Below are 23,439 nucleotides of genomic sequence, written 5' to 3' on the forward strand. Positions count from 1 at the left end.
GAGTATGGGGGTGTTACAGTTACTTCCTCACTCTTTATTAAATTTGGCTTTCGAGTTGGAAATAATAATTATTATTCTTACCTTTATGGAACAAATCATTTTGAGCTTTGCGAAATAAAATTTATTTGGCTTGTTTCGAAAGTGAAATTATTTTTAAAAGCCCTGTTTCAATTGTTTCGGTTTTGAACTCGACTTTGACTCAATTTTTAAGTCAAGAAAAAAATAAATAAATTAACATACAAACCTACAATTCTACAAACCCTATTAATCAAACAAATACACGGCTCTTTAATATTCATTGTACACTTTCCCTTAATTTGGTCTTCCTCATCCTCACATATAAACCTTCTGTTTTGCCTTTGCTTTCTTGCTCGACAATCGGTCTTGCCCGTGAAGAGTAAGGCTTATCGACCTCATATCTCACCATCGGACTTTTGTCTTCCCTCTTTCATACATGTAAGTGTTTCATACAAATTCGTTTGGCTGATTTTATAACCTAATTTCGTTTTAAAAGTTACATATCGTCTACCCCTATTACCTAAATATTGATCGGGGTTGTAAGAGTGGGGTGTTTGTTGGTTTTGGGGTACATGTGATGATTTTATTAAAGGCTGTGCTAGTCTTTATGGAAGTAATTATATATATTTTCGTTGGTATGTCCGTTTTCTCCTTTGAAACGGGTCGCTTAGCAGGGGGTCACAAGGGTCAGAGTATGGTGTTAGTCATAAAAGAATTCAGTGTTCATTGGTGAGTGACTATATAATTCACTATGGAAAGTTACACATAAACTACTAGGCTGACATGCTAATGAAATTGCTGATGCACTTCGTTAATCAAGAAAAGTCTATGGGTTAATATATCTTGTTTTGGCTGGTGAGTATCAAGTTGCGTAATGGGAAATTGATAATTGATATTAATCAAGAGATAATGGTGGTTATTAAGTCATAGTAGTTTACATTGGGTTTGGTTGAGACTAGAGGCAAAATGATTTGGCTGGAATTTAATAATTATTGTGTTACCTTGATTTCGAGATGGGCTGTCTACACTATGAGTGTTTTGAGCTAGTTTACAGAATAGTGAGTCTATGTAGAAAGTTGGGGTTATTTTCATATTGAATGGAGTAGTAATTAAGCTAGGCTGGATTGACCGTCTCAAGAGGTAAGGACTTTTACCCTTTTTAAAATTAAGAGCATGTTCGGATTAACTTTTAAGTTGTTTCTATAATATTTTAACATCCATGAATTTCTACTTGCACTTCTAAATTTTGAATATTACACATTGGAATGGTTTCGGCTCAAGCCGCTTTTGAAAATTTGGTTTTCTTCTGGTCTAGAAGGTTTAAGGTCGTCTTTGACGCTCCTGGGATTCTGTCCCGAAAATTTAACTCTTGGCCCGAGTTCATTTGGGTGGGGATTGTCCGCCCCCCACTCGCTATGTAGTTAGACTTTCTCCTTTGGCGATTCCATCCTACCGACTGTCCAAATGTGAGAGGTGCGCACTTTTATGAGTCTAACAAAGCACAGGTGGTGCCTCTAGACCGTGTCAAGGGTAGGACCTTGGCACACAGGTGGTGAAAGTTATGGATTTCGAACGATTTAATAATTGTTATTGGATTTACGATAATGTTGGTTTTGGAAATATAATTCTTTCTTACTGGTTTTTGGAGCTTGTAAAGTTTATAATAATATTGTTCTATGAATTTATCATTTCTCCTTATTTTCTCAAAAGTCGGCTTTTGCTGACGTCCTTATGTTTTGGGTCGTTCCCCCACTGGAACCTGTACCTATTTATGTTTTGGGTACAGTTGATAGGTACAATTGAGATGCTTGAGATGCTGCATGGGTGCATACTAGATCCGGGGATTAGTACGAGCGTGGAAGGATTTTGAATAAAGACCCCGTCTTAATATATTTATAACTTTATAATATCGTTGGATTTGAATTTTATTTATTGTTTTAGATTTTGTAAGACTTAAATCTTCCGCTGCAACGTTTTAATTATTTCATAAAGTTTTGAGACATTTACTTTTTTTTTAAAGGTTGACTTTGTATTTATCTTGCACTTGGCATTTTCAGCTAAGTGTGGAGTGACAGTCGTGAATTTTCCATCTCTGGTATCATCGTTTTGGTTATGAAAATTCAGGGCTGTTACAGTTGGTATCAGAGCCAAGATTTCCCACAATAAGTTTTACAAAATTTGAAACGAGTAAAAAAAAAAAAAAGAATCTCTTTTTAAATTTTCAAAAAAAAAAAAATTAAACTAAATGTATGAGTAAGGGTAGGATGGGTAGCATTGCATATGCATGAGTTTGTTTTATATATGAATTCGGTTCACTATTGTATTATTACTGCTAGCTAGCTAAGTAAACTTACATGATACCTATTCCATCGAATCAGGCTAATTGTCTTGCAGAATTGTTACGATTGGTTGGTTTTGAAAGAACAAGTGGTTAGAAGGATTGTCTTGTATATAAAGACTAATTGAGTGTACTTTTTTTTTCCCTTTCATAAAAGTGAGATATATTAATTGTGGTGGAGTTTATATATCCAAAACTTTTTATACCAAGTTACATTGAGGTCTTATAGATATTCTGATTTAGGGGGAATTTGAAAATTTGGGTTATAAAAGACCCCCGAGGTAAATGATTTAGTTTGCGTATATAAGTCTATATATAGACAATCATTATGGAGATTACGAAGGTGAAATACGTGTTGATTTCCTACCTACCCGCTTGGAATGTTATTAGAAATGATATGATTATGTACGGAGAAATAATATCATATATGAGGTGAGTAAGTGAGCTTATGATTAACTAATCTTACATATTACATTTACTTAGGGTTCTCGAACCTTGTTATGTGTGGTAAGGAGTGGTTAGGTTGTGAAACCACCTTAATCGCACCCTTCAATTAAATGCATCTGATAGTGGAGATAATTACACAACTTGGGATTACCTTAGAGTATTTAAATAAAGAATGAAATGGGAGTTAAGACCCTTAGTGTTCTGTATAATGAAGAGTAAGATCGAAAAAAAAGGGTGTAGATGTGTAAGGGAGCTGTAATTAATTTTGGACCTTATGGAGGCAATAAACAAGTTATAAGAGCTTTTCCTATATTTTACTTTGAATAGTCAACTTGAGTATAGATTTTAGCCGAGCTTGATGGAAAATAGAATGAGATAAGCGATGTGGAGTATAAGTTAGTGATGTGGAGCACGAGAACATACATGCGATAAGAATGATATACAACAATGTATGGTGACTAAACTAAACTAAAAGATTATGGTACTTTGATGTCGTTTGGGTTGTCTCATGAGTGTCAGCTATTTCGTTGATCGTTCCATCTGGTATGTTTGATAAGATACTATATAAAAAAAATGTTATATATTGATGAATCATGGTAAAGAATTTTTCGAATTTTTTTTTTGGTTGATCAATATAGGTTCAGTTTGTTTTTCAATAAATTGGCATTGGATTTGGATTGTATTCCTGATGTTGTCATGTAAGGTATAAATAATTTGTTTTTAGTATGCACCTATATGGTTCATGCTCTCTGAAAGTGGGTTGATCAGCTTGCTTTACTATTTAAGTGTTCAACAAATGTTAAGACGAAGTCTTACAAGTTATATTTTTGCCACTGAATGACCCCATCCACATGAGATAGTGAATATGACTCGTTTTGTCTACTCTTTTGATGAGTAATTGGATTATGAATTATTTTATGCATTACACTGTGGTATTGTGGTGAGGCTTATTGTAATGTAACAATGGCTGGAAAATCATGTTAGTTGTGGTATGAGTAAAAGATGGGGTACGAATGAGTTTGCTTATACAATTAGGGCAATGATAAATCATGGGTGTGAGGCTGATAGGATAGCACTATGCTAGATTGGTTGTTAGTTATAAAAGAAATTGACTGTTGGTGATACTTGAGAGTACATGGGGTGTTCATTGAATTACGCCAACATAAAACGACAAGTGAGATGATACAGGTAGTGTTATGGTGGAAAAAAAAGGGATTGCATTCATTAGGTTGATATCATCATGGTTGACAGTTGGAAATTATGGTGTAAAAATGAGAGATGTAACGTAGAAAATAGAATCCCGTTTTACGCATTGACATTGCTTGTGTTATTTACTTTGAAAGTTGGTTGGTATTGTTATCGAATTCTCTTTCCCTTCGACCTGGGTAAGTGGGTGAGTAGTTTAGAGCCAGTCTTGTACTCCAAGCATTAAGTAGTTCTTTAAAGAACATTTGACAATATGATATTGATATTGAGGTGGATATTGGTGTGCCAAGTTATCTTAGTACGGTTCAGAGTGACCAAGGTTATTGAGTTATATATTATGAGTTTAGAAATGATATTGAGATAGAAATATTGGGACAAGAATAGTTTTGGGGACTATAAACCAGTGAATGCTAGAATGATTTTGTGGAAAAACCTTTAAGGAAAAAAAAAAACCAGAAAAAAAAGGGATGTATCATACTTGACTGATGACAACGAGTTATAAAAAGGATTAGGCACATTGGGACAAGACTATAAAATTTATAGTATAATGTTAGATGAAGTGAATTGATATTGGGACACCTCTTAAAATCATAGCAATGGATATGGTATCATATCTAGAGTCGGATACCTAGGGACTTCTAATTCAACGAGCCAGGAAGCTCAAACGCTTATTTCAATTAAATTAGAGTAAGTGAGAAGTAATGAAGTATCTTCAAGGTATTTAAGGAGTTCAACTCTCTCAAGAGTGCAGAATGTATACATCAAGCTACAAGACTTTAGTGTATAGATGAACCTAACATACACTTTTGGGGTTATAAGAGAAATGTGGTAAAGAATAACCTTGAGATACGTGCAATAGGGGAACATTTGATGAGTTAGAGCGAGCAATATAAGACCAAACACACATACTGTGCATTTTATGATTAGAGATGAGGCCAAAGTTGGAAAGTCCGAAAATACTGAAAATACTGATGATAATAATAATAATAGTGTTGGTTTGGTCTATCATACATTTTAATCCCATTTATGCTGGGTGGAACATTAGAACACACTACTAACTGTTGGATGTGATTCTATATTAAGTGAGAAAAGTTATGGTATTACATTAGCCAATTTAGGGGTCCTTAGTGAATGAGGAATGTAGTTTTTGAGCTAGTACAAGTTATATGTGTTTGTGGTACGCATCCCCACTTGGAATGGAATGTGACAAAAAAAAAATAATGTTTGGACCTTAATAGGATAAGGGGATGAGGCTATTAAGTGATATATTCTAGATGTGTACATATTGAAAAGAGTTTACGGGTCATTAAAGCTTATATGGGAGTGGTTATGCAAATTGCAACCACACTCTTTTTAATCCAGGGACAATAAATTTGATGTATAATCTGATGGACTAACATCCGATCTTATTTCTGAACCGGAGGAATACAATTTGAGTACAATTAAGAATCCATTAGGCATTCGGAAGGGTTCAGATATTAAAACGGACAATAAGTATAAGTTAGAACAGAAGAGTGGAATGAAACATGTATTATCTTCAGGTGTACTTGGAGAGTAGTATAGAGATATGGGACTACTGACTAAAAGAAATGTTAGGGCGTACTCAAGGTGAGATCATAAGTAGAAAATGGAAATATGAGTAAGAACTAATATCGATATCGTAGGACACTAAATCTCTGTAAATCCAAAATTTAGCAATTGGTAACATTTGATTATTAAGTTTTTTCAAGGAAGGTGTGACGGAGTTCATTTGTGACGATATTGATTATACAAAGATATAAAAGGCTAGGTAACGGGACACCCGTGCATTATTTTACTAAATAGAAGCATCATCAACTTTTTGTTACCCGTGAACTGTGGTTTTAGGTGTGAGTTATGGTTGTTTCGGGAGATAATATATTAAGGGTCAAGGATTTAATTCGTTGCTATGTAGTATAAGAAAATGATACTATGCTTCAGGTATATATTGGTATATTGGGTGACAAGTTTTGAAATTTTTGTACTAGTATAGATGTACATGATAACTTTAGGTTTTTCCAAATTATAGAGAATTGGGAGAAATTAACGCAAACTTTAGGTTGTAAGGACCACTTGTGGTGGAGAGTTATGTGGAATTATTTCGGAGATAGTAGTCAAAAGGGTATTGTGATAAGGAGAGTGAGGATGTGAAACTTTCAAAGGGAATAAGTGTATAAAATGACTAACGGTTATAGCAAAGCTCTCAAGGTATAATGTTAAAGTGTGAGATTCGGACATGTCTTTCATAGCAATAACTTGTGGAATTCGATTAGCGGTGGGTTAATAAGAGGTAAAAGGAGTAAGTATAAGTTTTAAACTATTGTTTTCATGAAGAGCATGGTTGCCAAATGAATTGTGGGTTAATAATGCACAGAACAAAAGAGAACAAGTATAAATATTAGTGTATGTGCGGAGGTGAAGGTTGGATATAAGTAAGCACGATCCTAAGGTAAATCGCTCAGGTTCATGGTTCATGTTTAATGTTGCGTGGAAGTTAAGTGCATCATGTAGTGAAATGTTTATATAAAAGTATTTTATTGATGATATAAGGGTTGGGTGAATAAAAAAAAATAGTGATTGCTTTTAATGGTTCAAAGCAATTATTTCAATTAAACAGGAATACAAGGATTTGATGCCGATACGATCATAGCAAGGATACATGGGTATACATGACATAAATTCTCTACACAATATATACTATCAACTATCTATAAATCATGTGTTAAATAAGGATGTGAGTACCTAATTGATTAAATGTTGTAGTGTACTAAAAAAATTTATTAGGTAGTGATTGAAGCATCATTCCTCGCTTAAGTTTGGTCGAGCTTTTGTTTGCGAAGGTTCGAGGACGAACCTTGTTTCTTTTAGAGGTAGACAAGATTGCACTTTTACTATCTATTATGTGTTATTGACCCCTTTTGTATCTTCCTGTCTTCTCTAATCACATGCTATTGGTAAATTCTTGGTTATACTTATGAATGGATATACTTATTTTTAATATCTTGGTTTTTATTACATATATGGTCGTAACGCACAAGTATTGGTGATTGGTTGGTTATTGGCTTACTTTTGTGCATAATGCACACTTACGCATGGAGTTGTGGTTGGTTTACTCGTGCTTGTTGCAAACGTGAAAATCACAATTTAAACACGTGTTTTGAAATTAAAAATAAAAATGATACTTCTCCAACTTCATTTATAAACTTGGTTTTTCCAACAATTTGACATGCTCATAGCTTTCTTAGTGACAATTTCCACTTTTGAGAGAAGAGGAGAGTTCATAGAGATATTGTTGCATCATGATTGTAAAATTGGTATAAGTAAAGTAAGTGAGATGGTCCGTTTTTAGTGAAACTTGGTGAAATTCTGAGATTGTGAAATAAGTGAATTTGGAGTCATTTTGTTTTATTGAAGGGTTTAAGTTTCGAGGACGAAGCTTTGTTTTAAGGAGGAAGGTCTATAAATTGATATGGAGTTACTTCCTCACTCTTTATTAAATTTGGCTTTCGAGTTGGAAATAATAATTATTATTCTTACCTTTATGGAACGAATCATTTTGAGCTTTGCGAAATAAAATTTGTTTGGCTTGTTTCGAAAGTGAAATTATTTTTAAAAGCCCTATTTCGGTTGTTTCGGTTTTGAACTCGACTTTGACTCAATTTTTAAGTCAAGAAAAAAATAAATAAATTAACATACAAACCTACAATTCTACAAACCCTATTAATCAAACAAATACACGGCTCTTTCATATTCATTGTACACTTTCCCTTAATTTGGTCTTCCTCATCCTCACATATAAACCTCCTGTTTTGCCTTTGCTTTCTTGCTCGACAATCGGTCTTGCCCGTGAAGAGTAAGGCTTATCGACCTCATATCTCACCATCGGACTTCTGTCTTCCCTCTTTCATACATGTAAATGTTTCATACAAATTCGTTTGGCTGATTTTATAACCTAATTTCGTTTTAAAAGTTACATATCGTCTACCCCTATTACCTAAATATTGATCGGGGTTGTAAGAGTGGAGTGTTTGTTGGTTTTGGGGTACATGTGCTGATTTTATTAAAGACTGTGCTAGTCTTTATGGAAGTAATTATATATATTTTCGTTGGTATGTCCGTTTTCTCCTTTGAAACGGGTCGTTTAGCAGGGGTTCACAAGGGTCAGAATATGGTGTTAGTCATAAAAGAATTCAGTGATCATTGGTGAGTGACTATATAATTCACTATGGAAAGTTATACACAAACTACTAGGCTGACATGCTAATGAAATTGCTAATGCACTCGGTTAATCAAGAAAAGTCTATGGGTTAATATATCTTGTTTCGGCTGGTGAGTATCAAGTTGCGTAATGGGAAATTGATTATTGATATTAATCAAGAGATAAGGGTGGTCATTAAGTCATAGTAGTTTAGGATATGGCTAAAGTCGTATCACCAAATCAAAGTAAAACTATCTCAAGACTAACAAAAATAGCTAGCAGTAAGACAGGTATCGAATTCAGAGGGAGGCGGTAAAAGTTAAGTCTGTAAATATTTAAATTGTCCAAGGTAACCGTTTTCTGGGGGTTTGTTTAGTTTTGTTATCTAACCAACTAAATGAGAGCAATAAAAAGAGATTTAAACAATGATATTAAAAGTCTAGGATTTCCGGTTCACTAGGTCAACTATATGGGGTCTATTAATAAATTGCTAGATCTACCAAGCTGTCTAAGGTCATAAGATCGGTCGACTGTATTATGCCCTTTAGATTGGTTCTAACATGCAGTCGCTATAATTAGATACAATCTATTTGATTATCGCAGCCTATATTAATTCTAACCCGGTCGGTGAAAGGATTAATTTACTACACTAATTAACAACTCAGGCCTAAGTTAATTAACTAGAAGAAGAACAATAATCAAACGACAACTTATGCGATTTCACTAGCAGTTAATTAATTTCCCCTTCCTAATTAACCTAGATCCCCTTCATCCTAGATGAGGAAATTAGCTACTCATAACTAAAGCAATAACAACAATAATAACAATTAAAGACATGATTAAGAATATGCAACAAGAATAACGATTGAAGAACATAAACTTGAATGATTAATTACTAAGGAAAGATTAGTACCGTAGTAAGAAAAGATTAAAGCTAGCAAGAGTATACAGCCGTCTCAATGTAAAATAAAGCATAACCTAATAATAATCGACGAGTTTCTAATATATAGTACAAAATATCTGTTTTAGGAAAATCCGTAAAATAATCTGCCAGAGAGGTTCCTCGATCGAGCATGAGGTGACTCGATCGAGGATGGCTGCTCGATCGAGCCCTCCCTGACTCGATCGAGGAACCAGCTTCACAGACTGTTTCTTCGTTTCCTTCACTTCTAGCCTTCATGCTTCCTCGTTCCTTGTGCCATGCTTCGTGTATTCTACTATGCCATCTCTGCTACGCTCATCTTAACTTGATTATCTTCATAATGCGTCATTTCTGCATTGAAACACAAAATAGCGGCAGTATCGACAATTCATTGAAATAAGGCATATAAATGATATAAAGGCACGAAAACGGTATATAAAATGGTATGAAAGGAGCTATAAAAGTATATATAAAGTGATACATCAAACTCCCTCAAACCAACCCTTTGCTTGTCCTCAAGCAAAGCAATCAGACCAAACAAAGGACAACAAACATATGGTGAATGAATAACTCAGAGCAAATGTCTAGGCACATACAAATCCCAGCTATCCATATCTATAACAAAGTAATGACCAAAAATTGTGCCACTAAAACAAATTTAAGGGCACGGGTAATAGACTAACGCAGCTCTTACTCAAGATGTGACATGAGATCGAGACTCAGCCAAATGCTTTTCAACCTTGCAAGACAAATTTTGTTGGATTCTCGCGGTTTCACTCATGCACTCATAAGGGGTGAGATATATGTAAGATAGAAAGAATAAATACACTCACTCAACTTATGAAATATGCATGCAATGTAATGTGATAGAAGATTCTCCAACTAGTGCGCATTCACAAAATAGACCGAGTACATGTACCAAGGACAGAATGGTGGTAAAGTGTCATGGGTATAAAAGTGGCTTGTGCAAAAGCACGTATGGGTATGTGAGGCTCAGACAGTAGTCGCAGCGCTAAACCAATATCCAAATCTAATAATAAATAGAACAATCATCCAACTGGAGAAATTATCTCAACTTTGACAACATATGAGAGAATGAAAGAGCTCTCCAAATGTGCATTAGACTCCAGTAATTACCACTCATGACCTCCTAACAAAACTTGATGAAGCAATAATTTTCTTCTCTTTCTTTTTTTTTTCTTTTTTATTTTCTCTTTTATTTTCTTTTTCTTTTTTTTTTTCTGTGCTTTTTTCGACATTTTTCTTTCTTTTTTTCTTTCTTTTTTTTTTTCCTTTATTGCTTCATAATATTTCTCTTTTTCAACATAGGAGGTCACACAATTGCTACAAAGAGATAGCTACTACCCACATGACAATACAAGTCCCAACCCAACCAAAGCAGCTATAACAATCAAGACTCAACCAACTGCGACTGTCCCGAAAAAGGTAGGCAAATTCTGGAATGTAGCTAAGAAATAGGATATAAAATGCTACATGGTTCAAACGGGCTAACAAAAAATGGGTAATGTATGACATATTTGAACAATAAGAACCGCCTTTCCCCATGTACTCAATCATATGAACGCACAAAAGCTAAGAAACTAATGTCACACTTATGCAGTTTGATGTTACATATTACACAAGGAGACCACACTCTTCAGCCTAAATAACAATGAGACCGGTTTATTAATGTTCCTGGCCTAGGAAGCTCTAAAGACCTCAGAAATTTAAGTGGTTTACCAACAAAATAAAGTCAAATCTACTCGGCATAAGGCATATTGTGACGGTCAAGACTTGAGTAAAGAGCTTTGTTCATCATAGCTAACAGGTCAAAACAATGTACATGGACAACTAAATGAGACTCAAATGCAAAGACAAAGCAAATTATCATCATTGCTAAACAATTCAGCATGACTCGACTCAAAATAAATAAAACATGTTTTTGTATTTTATAAATTTTTTCAATTTTTTTTTTCACACACAACAATAAATAAAACACACAGCAGAAATAAACACTCTCCCCCAAACCTAAATGTCACAGTGTCCTCATTGTGACGCCTCAAAGATATCGTCCACACGTAAATACAAAGAACCTATGGGACACAACTAACAAAGGGAAGAGGGGAAAATAAGAAATGCAATAAAACAAAAACGGGGAAAGATAATACCGTTTGTAATGCAAAGAGCCTCCCCAAACCAATTTGGAAAGAGAGGGATGTAGTGACAAGCTGTCACTACCGGGCTCCATCATCATCAAGGTTAGCTTCATCAAAATCATCAATCTCGGCATACAAAGACAACAGCTCAGGGTCAGGAGCAGGGGTACCACTGCCTCTAAAAAGACCACCATGTCTACCACGGCCTCTAGAACGACCACTAGAATGGCCACCCCCTGGGAAAGCTGCTGCAGCAGAAGTAGAAGCTCCAAACTAACCAAACTGCCCACGCTGTGATAAAGGGACACCCACATCCTCGGGAAAAACAGAAGAAGGCTGATGGGGACGGACTAGAGTGTAGAAAGGACGACCCAAAGCACCATAATCAGTACTAAACTATCCAAACTCAGTAGGAGTCACTTCAAAAAGGTGGAAGACACGGCTATCATCACCAGGTGTGGTGTAGTGGCTAGGAGAAGTGCCCGTGTACTATCCACCTGCAGCAAGAGTCATAGCCTCCATCTGCTCCCACATACGCCGCTCAGTCAATGCGGCGTTAATGCCCTGATGAATCCTCACGTCTCTCTCAATGACTGGGTCAAAGTGATAACCCCGAGTAGGATATAGGTAGGAGGTGGGGGAGGAGGAGCGGGGCCGAAAAAGAGCCGGACAAGTTGGTGGCAGTCGGGCGACGACATCTCCGACGCCCACGGTAGTAGTAGTAGTCTTTGGAACGGGAAAAAGTGACCAAGAGGTCTGTGGGATCGATAAGTGACGGTGGGGGTCTCTCCCTACCGTACTCTCCTCAAGAGGGTCCAAAGCCTAAGAAACGGTCACACACGGCAAAAGCATATAAAACTGACCCTGGACCTTCCAGTAATGGTCCTTCCCATTCCTAATGTCTATGTAAGATATATCATAACGCAAGTGGTCGTCATCAGCTAAAGGCTCATGGTCGTCTATAGGCTCGTAAGGGTCATCTCCCTGAAAATCACATACAATCCGAGCAATCCTAGTGACGAGGGCACCACAATATAAGTCCCTATATCTCCCGATCATACGGTCAAAGGCAGAGCACACAAGAGCAGGGAGAGAAAACTGGAATGTCCTCTCCCGAAATGGGTTCAGGTAACTAGCAAGAATCAAGACCTCAATGGTGGAGGCCTTACTCTTGTCGTGTCTCCCGTAGAGTAAGTAGCTCAAATACCGTAGAAACAATCTAAGACAGACATGTTGGACATCCAACAAAGACATACTACTAACATCTGCATCCGCATAGCCAGTAAACAAGGGAAAGTATCGGATTGCAGATATCCCACTAGCATTATATAAATCACTATCAGTGTGTTTATCAATCCCCAGGATTTCTAAAAGACGGTCAAAAGTCAAAGACCGTTCCACGTTGAGCAACCTAAACTGAATAAGGTGGTCACTGGGGAAGTAGGCATATGAGCTCAAAAACTCAAGGGTTAGAGCAGGGTAAGACAACTCATGAAGCAGAAAAAGACCCTGTAAACCAATCTCAACGAACATGCCTAACATAGTATCATCAATCTTCAAGGTTCGTAAAATTTTTCTATCCACACATCTAGTAGCACTCATGGATTTTGTCATCAAAAATTCGAACCTGTCCCTTTGTTCCTTGTCACGGAACTCAACAAAAGGATAATCATCAAAAGGATATAAGTCCTCCTCCTCGGAAGACTCCACTACCTCGGGTATCACCTCAGGTTGACGAATGGGAGCGCTTCTCTCCCGTGTCCTCTTGTTTCCTTGCCTAGTAGACGACATTATCTGCAAAATAGACAAGTATACAATCATACGCCAATCAAAAGGCAAAAACAGTCCCGTTTTTTGGCAAATATGGGTCGAAAACATCATGTTTTAAGACCGAAAATAGCAAGTAAACCATCCAAAAAGCTAGGGGAACATGATTATATATCAAATAATGAAGATTCCAAGCATAATAACACAATTTCTAACCAATTTAATGCATAATTTCAACCCGGATTTTGAAGAACCCTAATTCCCAAATTAGCAAATTAGGCATGAAATTCAACAAATAAAGGGCTAAAAAGTAAGGAAATAGCAATTGTATATGAGCAATGGAAGATTCAAAGCAATAAACTCAAGTTTTAAGCAAGAAATTTCAGATTTTTCCGGGACAAAAGAGAGCAAATCGGGACTTACCTTAGCAAATAGAGCAATGAAATTGCAAAAATAAGCACAATAGATTGATGTAAGCACTTAATAAGCAAATAAACCCAAGTTTTCAGAGAGATTTGAAGATGAATGATGAAGAATTAAGAGAGAAAGGGAGTCTAGCAGTCGAAATAGGCAAGAAATATGACGGAGGGAAGAAAAGAATTGGAAAAATTAAGAACAAGTAATGCATAAAACCGAAGTGGAAAAGCGCGGAACCCGGTTCAATTAGGTGCCTCGATCGAGCCTGAGGTGACTCGATCGAGGAACCAAAATTAGGACTAGCCAACTTTCGTTTTAAACTTGATTTAATTCCCCTCTAGGTGCCTCGATCGAGCCCCACTTGCACTCGATCGAGCATGAGGTTCCTCGATCAAGCCCTGGGCTGTCTCGATCGAGGAACTTGCTGCTGGCGTCCTTTTTCGTTCTTTGTTATTCCTAACTTCAAATTCCGTCAAATTCTGCACAAAATACTTAGAAATCTTATGAAAATCCCTCCTCTCATCTCTCAAAATTCAAGGAAAACATAAATGTAAATTGTAACACCCCCATTTATTCGGGAGCCTTTAGCTAGACATTCCCAAATAAATAGGACTGTTACCATCTCGGTTTCCCGAGCTAGTGAATAATAAAGTACAACAAACCAAAGTACTTTAACTTGAAACTTTAATGAATACATGTTTATTACAACTTAACCAACTAAAACTTAATATGAAATACAATACAACTCGCAGCGGAAATAAATAAAGTGATGTAATTATTCTATGTGATCTAGACTTCAACTACGGTCCAAGTCAATCTCTCATCCCAATGCTCTCGAGTCAGCTAATCTTTGGTACCTGTCAAATCTGCTCCCCATAAAACGGTTCACCGCATGTGTTCACGAATACACAGTCAACCGCGAGGTTGAGTAGGAATAAATACTAACAACAAAAACATACGATAAATAATCCAATTTCCTTTTTACATTGCACAACCCCCTGACAACGTGCTCCTTTCTTTTACTTACTCGTTACACTAATCATCCCGCCAATCCCTGGCCGGGGCAGCCTCAACCCGAAGGTGAGTAAACACACACAACATTACCGAAAAGTAATGTCTGCCTCAACATATAGTTGAGTAATATCCACCAGATGGCCTGCAGACCAATCTGGGGCCTGCCTCGAGTAAATACGATAAAATATCGTCTGCCAGAATAAATCTGAAATATGTCACCCGAAGGCTCTTACCATGACGTCTGCCAATATAACCGCAATAATAATCTACATCACCACGAAGGGATGCCTGCCAATATTAAACTAAATAACTAATGCAATAACAGTAACTCCATCATATAATTCTCCCCTCCAACAATTTCAATGATATCAACCAACACAATTCTCATATGATCAATTTACTTTAATATAAATCATCCAACAAACATTATCGAGTAAAAGTTGAGTAGGATTTATCCCTACCTTTTCAGCACTCCAACAAAGCTAGCAATCCAATAAAATCAATTTAAAAGTATTCCTTCGTAAATCCGTCACCTAAATACAAATAACAACTATAATTACTAACTACACAATTAACTCAATTATATAATTAATTATATTCTATTAATCATAACTTACTAATTATAGGTTAATTATATTAATGAAATTAATTACATTGTTAAGTAAATTAATAATTATGAACTCGTCTCAACACAACCAAACCCACATCAACCCGTGTTCCAATCCCGTGCCAACCCGTACAAACACACCCAAATAAACCCGTCTTAATAAATTAAATGAACAAACCCAAATTACCCAACCCAAATCCCGTGAAATAAACCCAAGTACCACCTACATACACGACACTACCCCTCCCTAACCGTGTACAACCTCACCACAAACACCCATTCATACACCCCCAAACAACCCCCAACAACACCACCACCTCAGCCCCACCGCTAGCCTCCACTTCCAGCCACCCCAAAACGCCCCAAACACTAGCTACAACCGCCTCCAACCGCACAAACCCATGCCCTAGCAACCACAACCACGAACACCATTAATGCCAAAAACCCGACACAAAACTCGACCCAATAACACTCCACCTCTGGTCACCACCGCCATGACCTCTGGCCAACGGTGGCTCCAGGGGTGGTCCCACCTCCTCTCGCCCATCTGTAACACCACAACCACCACCCATCACCGACAACACAACAATAACCAAACATTCCCCTGTTTCGCGTTTTCCGGCCACCACCAACACCAACACCAACACCAACCACCACCTCCAACCTCCACGACACCTCCAAACTGGTCAACCCAAATACCCGGTCTCGTTCCCGCCATACCCAGGTCAAGACTTATCTATTTTAGGGTTCGAATTAGGGTCGAAGTCCCCAACTCCCCTCTTTCGCAATTCTGGTCAAAACACCACGAAGGTGGCGCCTTTAGCCACCACACACCACCAAAGAAGTTTTCCTACTCTCCTGGTCCTAACCCTACCAATACCAGGTCCTGTAAGTCGTGTATTATGGGTCGAATCCCCTTCTAACCCTTTCGACAAACCCTACCCAGCAGCCACAAAAACCCGACCTTAACAACCACCACGACGGTCAACGACGGGTCCTGGTCAAACCCTGGCGATCCACGGTCATGGTGACGGTCTTAGTTCGTCAAACGGTAGTCTAGTTTACAAGTTATAACAAAACAAAGGTGTATACATGAGACGGTCTGAAAATATTACCTTGAGACGATAAAAGACGATAAATTCCTTGCTATTCCCCTTTCTTATTCTCCCTCTCTCTTTATAAATTATTTTTTTCAGATTTGATGAAATAAGGACCATTGTTTGAGGTTTTATCTATTTATATTGGTAGGCTAAGGTTATAAGGAACCAATTAGCAAATATAAAATATATTTATTATTATTATTAGTAATTATCCGATCCCCAACAATTAATCAATCAATTTACACAACATATATAGTTGACCCAAGCCAGCACATGACCCAACTTCAATCCCGTCTTTCTTTATTATTTTATTTATTTAATTACCGTCTCATAACAAATATTATTATTATAAATACAATTACTATTATTATTATATTATAACATAATAATCATTCACTATTACCATATAAATTATCGTATATTATTATTACCCAATTACCATTCCGACCCATTACTCTATTATTCTATTATTTTATTATATCATTCCGTCTTATTCAGAATTATTAATTATAACCGTCACAATCAATTATTCGAATTACGTAAATTAGTTATATAAACGTCACTAAACTACGGGGTATTACAGTCTTACCCCCTTAAAATGAACTTCGTCCCGAAGTTCGCCCACAACTACTACCACAACACTTATAACATCCTCATCACTAAGCATCATCCAACACAATTAAGCATTTTACGATTATCAATCACGCCAATATTATCACAAGGTAACACAACAATAACTCAAAATATTCGTAGTATTACATTCCTTCCCCCTAAAAATAAACTTCGTCCTCGAAGTTTGGAACATCAGATAATAGGAACAATCAAATCATTGTTGTAACGCCACAAAATACAAAACACACATTGTAACCCCAGACAACCATTATTTCCAAGACAACACAAATTAATGGTTAAATGAATAAAATCTTTGATTTACCTCCAAATAGCAAAACCACATCATATAGGATATTCGAACTAACTTTATTTAAATTCAACTACTTTACTTAACTGCCGACGAATACATTACCAGACTAAATAATAATCTATAACAAAATACGCACAATTGTTTAGTTTAATTTTTCTCCATAATGATATCTAGACATATCATCCTACTTCACATGATTGACAACATTAAATATAATGTACAAGAAATATGAAACAAAACTTATACTCTTCAAGGCTAGGAAAAAAAAACATGTTATAACTTCTAAAACTCATAAATAAATAATAACATAATTAATTCTTGAGCATTTATACTTTTTAGAAAATAAAGAGAGTTAATAAACCATGAGAAAAAGAATCAAGTTAAAAACTTATAAGATCAATTTATAATGCATTTTACAAATTATTTGGTCGAAACAGAAATTTTACAGCAACTTGTCAGAAACTTAGGTCAACTTGTAAAAATCACCATAAATTGTCAAAATATTTCTTTACAACGTGGCATATCAACTTAGAAACATACATGAGTCTATTAAACAGTGGAGTTGGAATTTTACCAAATAATTAAGTAGTTTTTAAATGAATAGTTTTACAAAAACATGGCGCGAAAACATAACTGTACAGTAACATTTCGACCACTGTCCACTAAAATATTTATTTCTCCTAGACCGTATATTATTTGAACATGAGACCAAGGGCATATGAAAGCTAACTCACAAGGATATTACACATAAAATTTTCGTTTTAAGGATTTTAAACAGGCAGTAAATGACAACTAAAACAATCAACAGTAAAATTTCGAGAAATCAACCAAAATCGCATTCTTCACAATTTCATGCAATTCCTTTGACACTTCACATATTAATCATACTCACACCTCCCACATACATGCCAACATACTTTTCCCATATCAACATGCTCATAGCAATACTTAAAAGAAATCATGTCACATCTCCTCACTGTAAAGACAAAGTTACGTCCCCGTAACCACAGTCATCAATGAAACAATATTCAAACAAGGCAAACCAAACTTCCGAGGCAAAATAAACAATATTCATTTTAAATTATCCCACACTCTCAAGTATTCTTTCAGGGTTTCCGGTTCAAAAATGAGAGGGCCATGGTACGAATTAAGGGCGCCTTCTTAACCGCACTAAGAGGGGCTCCTAACAGTTTCTACCCTGGGTTCATTTTATTTAGACACATCCCGAGTTCATTATTATTCATTAGTTAGGTCTGAGGATCGTTTTGCTCTGATACCACTTTGTAACACCCCCATTTATTCAGGAGCCTTTAGCTAGACATTCCCAAATAAATAGGACTGTTACCATCTCGGTTTCCCGAGGTAGTGAATAACAAAGTACAACAAACCAAAGTACTTTAAATTAAAACTTTAATGAATACATGTTTATTACAACTTAACCAACTAAAACTTAATATGAAATACAATACAACTCGCAGCGGAAATAAATAAAGTGATGTAATTATTCTATGTGATCTAGACTTCAACTACGGTCCAAGTCAAGCTCTCATCCCAATGCACCCGAGTGTAATACTACGGTTTTATGAGTCTCTGGGTACTCTATCGAGTGGGCCTTACTCTGTCGAGTAAGGGTGTGTTGCGTTTTAAAAACAGTTTCTGACCTGTTGGGTACTCGATCGAGTAACCTTGATACTCGATCGAGTATCTCAGCTACTCGATCGAGTAGCCGGTTTACGGGGGGATGATTTGTAGGGTTTTGTTAATAATGCGATTTAGTATATAATTATTCCCGTCACTTTCTTTACACACTTTTACAACCTAATTGCTTTCAAAAGAGAAAACAAACTACGTTCTTCGCATCAATCGCATTATTGGCAAATCCCGGAACTTGGAAGGTCGGATTTCACCTTTCTTTATACCTTTGTAATCCTTGCGCCGAGGTTAAGATCTACATTCTGTTTTTATAGTATTTCGTTAAAGTTAGTTAAACCCTAATTTAGGGGTTTGGGGGTTTTGTTGTGTTTCTTGATTGGTAGTAATTATGTGATTGTATGTTAGGAGGAGGATTCGTAGAAGAAGCCTTTTGATATCAGCTGTTGAGACCGTCTGACTGTGTTGCTTTCCAGGTAGGGTTTCCCTACTCAGTATTAGTCCCATAATGTATTATTGGTGTTTTGTGATTGTTGAATATTATCATACTCGTATTGTGACGATTGTTGGATTTGGTTATTGATAGTAGTTGTGATTGATTGTATCTGTCTGTGTTCTTCGGGGCGCGTCCCTGGCTGAGTGGAGTCACTTGCGGGAGTGGCTTCACGCCCATTATTCGCTTTCTGTGGAACCCGCCATAGAAGGGATGTGCATATTAAGGAATTTGGGTTTATCGCTCGACGGAGATGAGCGAGGATTTGGTGGGTACGGCTGCGGTCCCCCACTGGCGGCGTGGAGTAACCTGTTGCGATGGGCACTCTGGCAGGGCTACACACTTTGTAGTCAGGATTGTGGAGTTGGGATTGGAGTTCGGAGTATATCTGTGATGATTGAGCTGTTTGTTTACTGTGTTGTTGGTTTATATAAATTGTGTGATTAGTACTGACCTCGTTTATTGTTTTAAAAACTGTGGTGATCCATTCGGGGATGGTGAACAGTTGTTGAGCAGGTATGAGTCGAGTTACATGGGATAGTTGGGATGTGCCACCTCCTGATGATAGAGTCTTCCGTTGTAGCATGATAGTTTCTTAAACATTTCATTTAGTTGAGTAGACAGTTGGTTTTGAGAACATGTATCCGTATTTTGGTATTTGGTTTTGGATTGTATCTTATTCACTAAAGTTATACTATTTAAATGTTGTTTTGTTATTGTCTTATGATTATCATTGCCTCGGGAAACCGAGATGGTAACATCTTTATACCTGAGTGGTCCTGGTAAGGCAAATGAAGTATGGGGGTGTTACAAAATGGTATCAGAGCGACAATCCTGAAACCTGTAACCAATGAATCTAATGAACATAGGGAGTCAATTAAAATGAACCCGAGGTAAAGGTTGTAGGAGCTAATGCAAAGGCTTGGGAGACATCCTAAAGTCGCGAACTCGCCCTACAATTTTGAACCGGTCACATGGGGGGTATATGTCAAGGTCGTATGTGATGTTTGTTAGCTTGAATGTGGATGTGACGATGTACGTTTTGAATTGTTGGATGTTGGGAGTAGAAGATTGAAATTGTGAATGAAAGGTTGGTGAAGTATATAAAAATGTTGTTTGAATAAGAAGCATGTTGGATGTTTATTATGTGGCATTTGATAACATGAAATAGTTGTTTTGTTGATCATATGAAGAGTTGTGTAGAATCGCATGCTTAGCTATATTATAATGTTGAGTTTATAAAGTGGTATAGTATGTTGGGATATGTGAGATAACATGCGGGTAGTATATACGAGTCAACATGACTCGATCGAGTAGGGGGCACTCGATCGAGTAGGTGAGGTACTCGGTCGAGTGGGTCTGACTCGATCGAGTGGGTATTTGACGTTTTTATAACCAGAGTCGTGTTTTTGGGCACTCAATCGAGTACATAGGGCACTCGATCGAGTACATAGGGCACTCGATCGAGTAGGGGGTCACTCGATCGAGTGCATGTTAGAGATCAGAAGGTCTGTTTGGGGTCTGATGTCGAGGCACTCAATCGAGTATGGTGGGCACTCGATTGAGTAGCCTCTACTCGATCGAGTAGGTTTCGGCACTCGATCGAGTGTGTTCTGGGCAGTCTGCTTTCGTGTTTTGAGGTTTTAGTGCGTATGTTTATATCTACCCTTTCTTATATAGTTTCAAGATGCCGCCCAAGAGAAACGCTTTGTATGCGAGAGCTGAGAGCATGAACATCGACGATGTAGTTCTGATGTTGGAGCATCAAGATGCTCTTACTGAGGCCCTAAAGAGAGTGGGAAAGGATAAGGAGTTTGACCACTCCAAGATCAGCCTTTATATAGCGAGGTTTAACCCAAAAGAGTACAAGAGGACCGGGGAGCCTAATCTTCTTGACAAGCGGCATCATGAGATGGAGAACATCTTTGGACCCGGTACACCGTCCTGATGAGATGAGAGTAGAACAAGCTGCGTTCTACCTGAGGGAAGCAGCTGTCGAGTGGTGGGATAAGGTGAAGGTGAGTGATAGGGAGATGTATACGAAGCAGGGCTTACCTGTTATACCTTGGGAAGAGTTTCGGAGAGCTATAAGGAAAGAGTTCGTACCTGAGCATGTGAGGAGTAAGCCGAGGGAGGAGTTTGATGGGTTTAGGATGACATCTGATATATCGATTCTTTGAGTACTACAAGCAGTTCAATGAGAAGTCTAGGTATCTGAGGACATGGGTTTGAGTGAGGAGAACCTAGCGCTGAGATTCGAGAGGGGATTGACCCCTAAGATCATGGATAAGTTACCCGTGGGAGTCCTTACCGATGTTAAGGAAGCTTATGAGAGGGCTGGGAGAGCTGAGAGGTTGGTGGAGATGGCTCAGGAGAGAGTAGTTGAGAAAAGAAAGGCTGAGAGTGAAGGTGGTGGTGAATCTAGTCACAAAAAAAGGCAACCACAATCAGGCTAGAGCGTTTTCTTCTGGGTAAGGGTTCAGTGCTGGGGCTTCCTTTGGGCGTGGCCGTATGAGTGGTAGTGGTAGTTGGGGGATGACCTGATATGGTTGTGGCGGTGTAGGCCACAAGAGACATGAGTGTACGAGTTTTCCTGGAGCTTTTCAGAGATCGGCTCAGGGGAGCTATTCTCAGGGGCCGACACAGAGTTATGCGAGCAATAGACCGTCTGGGTCATGGTCTAGCCGGGGAAGTCAGAGCTATCAGGGTGGAGGTAACCGCAATGGCGGTAATTCCTATCAGAAACCAGCTATGAACAACAACAACAACCAGGGGTCGGGTGCTAAACCGACCACATCAGCCAGTAATGTCCAGGGAGGTGGACAGAAGACCAGTGGAAAGCTGTTCATGATGGACAAGAAAGCAGCTGAGGATGATGCACATGTTATCACTGGTACTTTTCTTGTTAATGGTATTCATACATTTGTTTTGTTTGATTCCAGGGCGTCTCAGTCGTTTGTATCTTCGAGTCATGTTAAACGGTTGGGTTTGAGGGTATATGAGTCTGTAAGTGAGAAATTTTTTATACCTTCGGGTGAGTCTGTATCTTGTGGGAGGTTGTATAGGGATGTACCTATGATAGTTGGGCAAGTTGATCTACCTGTAGACTTGCTAGAGTTTCCTTTTCACGGTTTTGAGATGATAGTCGGGATGGATTGGTTGGGAAAGTATAAAGCTAAGATCAGATAGACTGTCATCAAAAGAAAGTGTCTTTGAGAGGTCCTAAGGGTGTTAGTGTGTCTTATCGTGGGTTTGTGGTCAAACCCAAAGTTAAGTTGATTGCGGCTGTTACCTTGAAGTCTTATCTGAGGAAGGGATGCCCTTTGATCTTGTGCCATGTGAGAGATGACCGGATAGAGAGTTCGACAGTTGATCAGATACCAGGGGTGGGTGAGTTTGCAGATGTCTTTCCAGAGGAGATGGAGGAGCTCAGGAAGCAGTTAGATGATCTGATTGAGAAGGGATACATTAGACCTAGTGTATCACCGTGGGGAGCACCAGTTCTTTTTGTGAAGAAGAAAGATGGGAGTTTGAGGTTGTGCATAGACTACAGGGAGCTGAACCGAGTGACGGTGAAGAACAAGTATCCTTTGCCAAGGATAGATGACATGTTTGATCAGTTGAGTGGGGCATCAGTGTTTTCCAAGATTGATTTGAGGTCGGGGTACCATCAGGTGAAGATTAGAGAGGTGGACATACCAAAGACAGCTTTCACGTCGAGGTATGGCCATTATGAGTATGTGGTGATGCCGTTTGGGTTATCTAATGCACCGGCTGTGTTTATGGATTTGATGAACATAATCTTGGACGAGTTTTTGGACAAGTTTGTGGTGGTGTTTATCGATGACATCTTAGTCTACTCCAAGACTAAGGAGGAGCATGAGGAGCATCCGAGGATTGTGTTGCAGACTTTGAGGGAGCATGAGTTATATGCTAAGCTGTCCAAGTGTGAGTTCGGTTAGAGACGATTTGCTTTTCAGGGCATGTGAACTCTAAGGATGGGGTAGCTATGGATCCGGCAAAGATGAGGCGGTGACAAAGTGGGAAGCACCAAAGAATGTTGCTGAGATCAGGAGTTTTTTGGGTTTAGCTGGATACTACAGACGGTTTGTGAAAGATTTCTCCAAGATTGCTAGACCTATGACAGCGTTTATGAGGAAAGAGGA

The 23,439-nt window shown here is 37.9% G+C and overlaps 1 long non-coding RNA gene across 4 annotated transcripts; it reads left to right on the forward strand.

Annotated features, from left to right (window-relative positions):
- Positions 1–277: 277 nt before the first annotated feature.
- On the forward strand, positions 278–19,997 carry LOC141653512 (uncharacterized). Of its 4 annotated transcripts, none has more exons than XR_012547444.1 (4): positions 278–456; positions 10,477–10,593; positions 19,189–19,256; positions 19,779–19,997. It is a non-coding gene; the product is annotated as an uncharacterized LOC141653512 (long non-coding RNA). The 4 variants fall into 4 exon arrangements; XR_012547445.1 differs by lacking the exon at positions 278–456 and adding an exon at positions 7,763–7,939; XR_012547443.1 differs by lacking the exon at positions 10,477–10,593.
- Positions 19,998–23,439: the final 3,442 nt, after the last annotated feature.

The sequence above is a fragment of the Silene latifolia genome, chromosome 4 (assembly GCF_048544455.1).
Source record: "Silene latifolia isolate original U9 population chromosome 4, ASM4854445v1, whole genome shotgun sequence".
NCBI classification, from domain to species: domain Eukaryota; kingdom Viridiplantae; phylum Streptophyta; class Magnoliopsida; order Caryophyllales; family Caryophyllaceae; genus Silene; species Silene latifolia.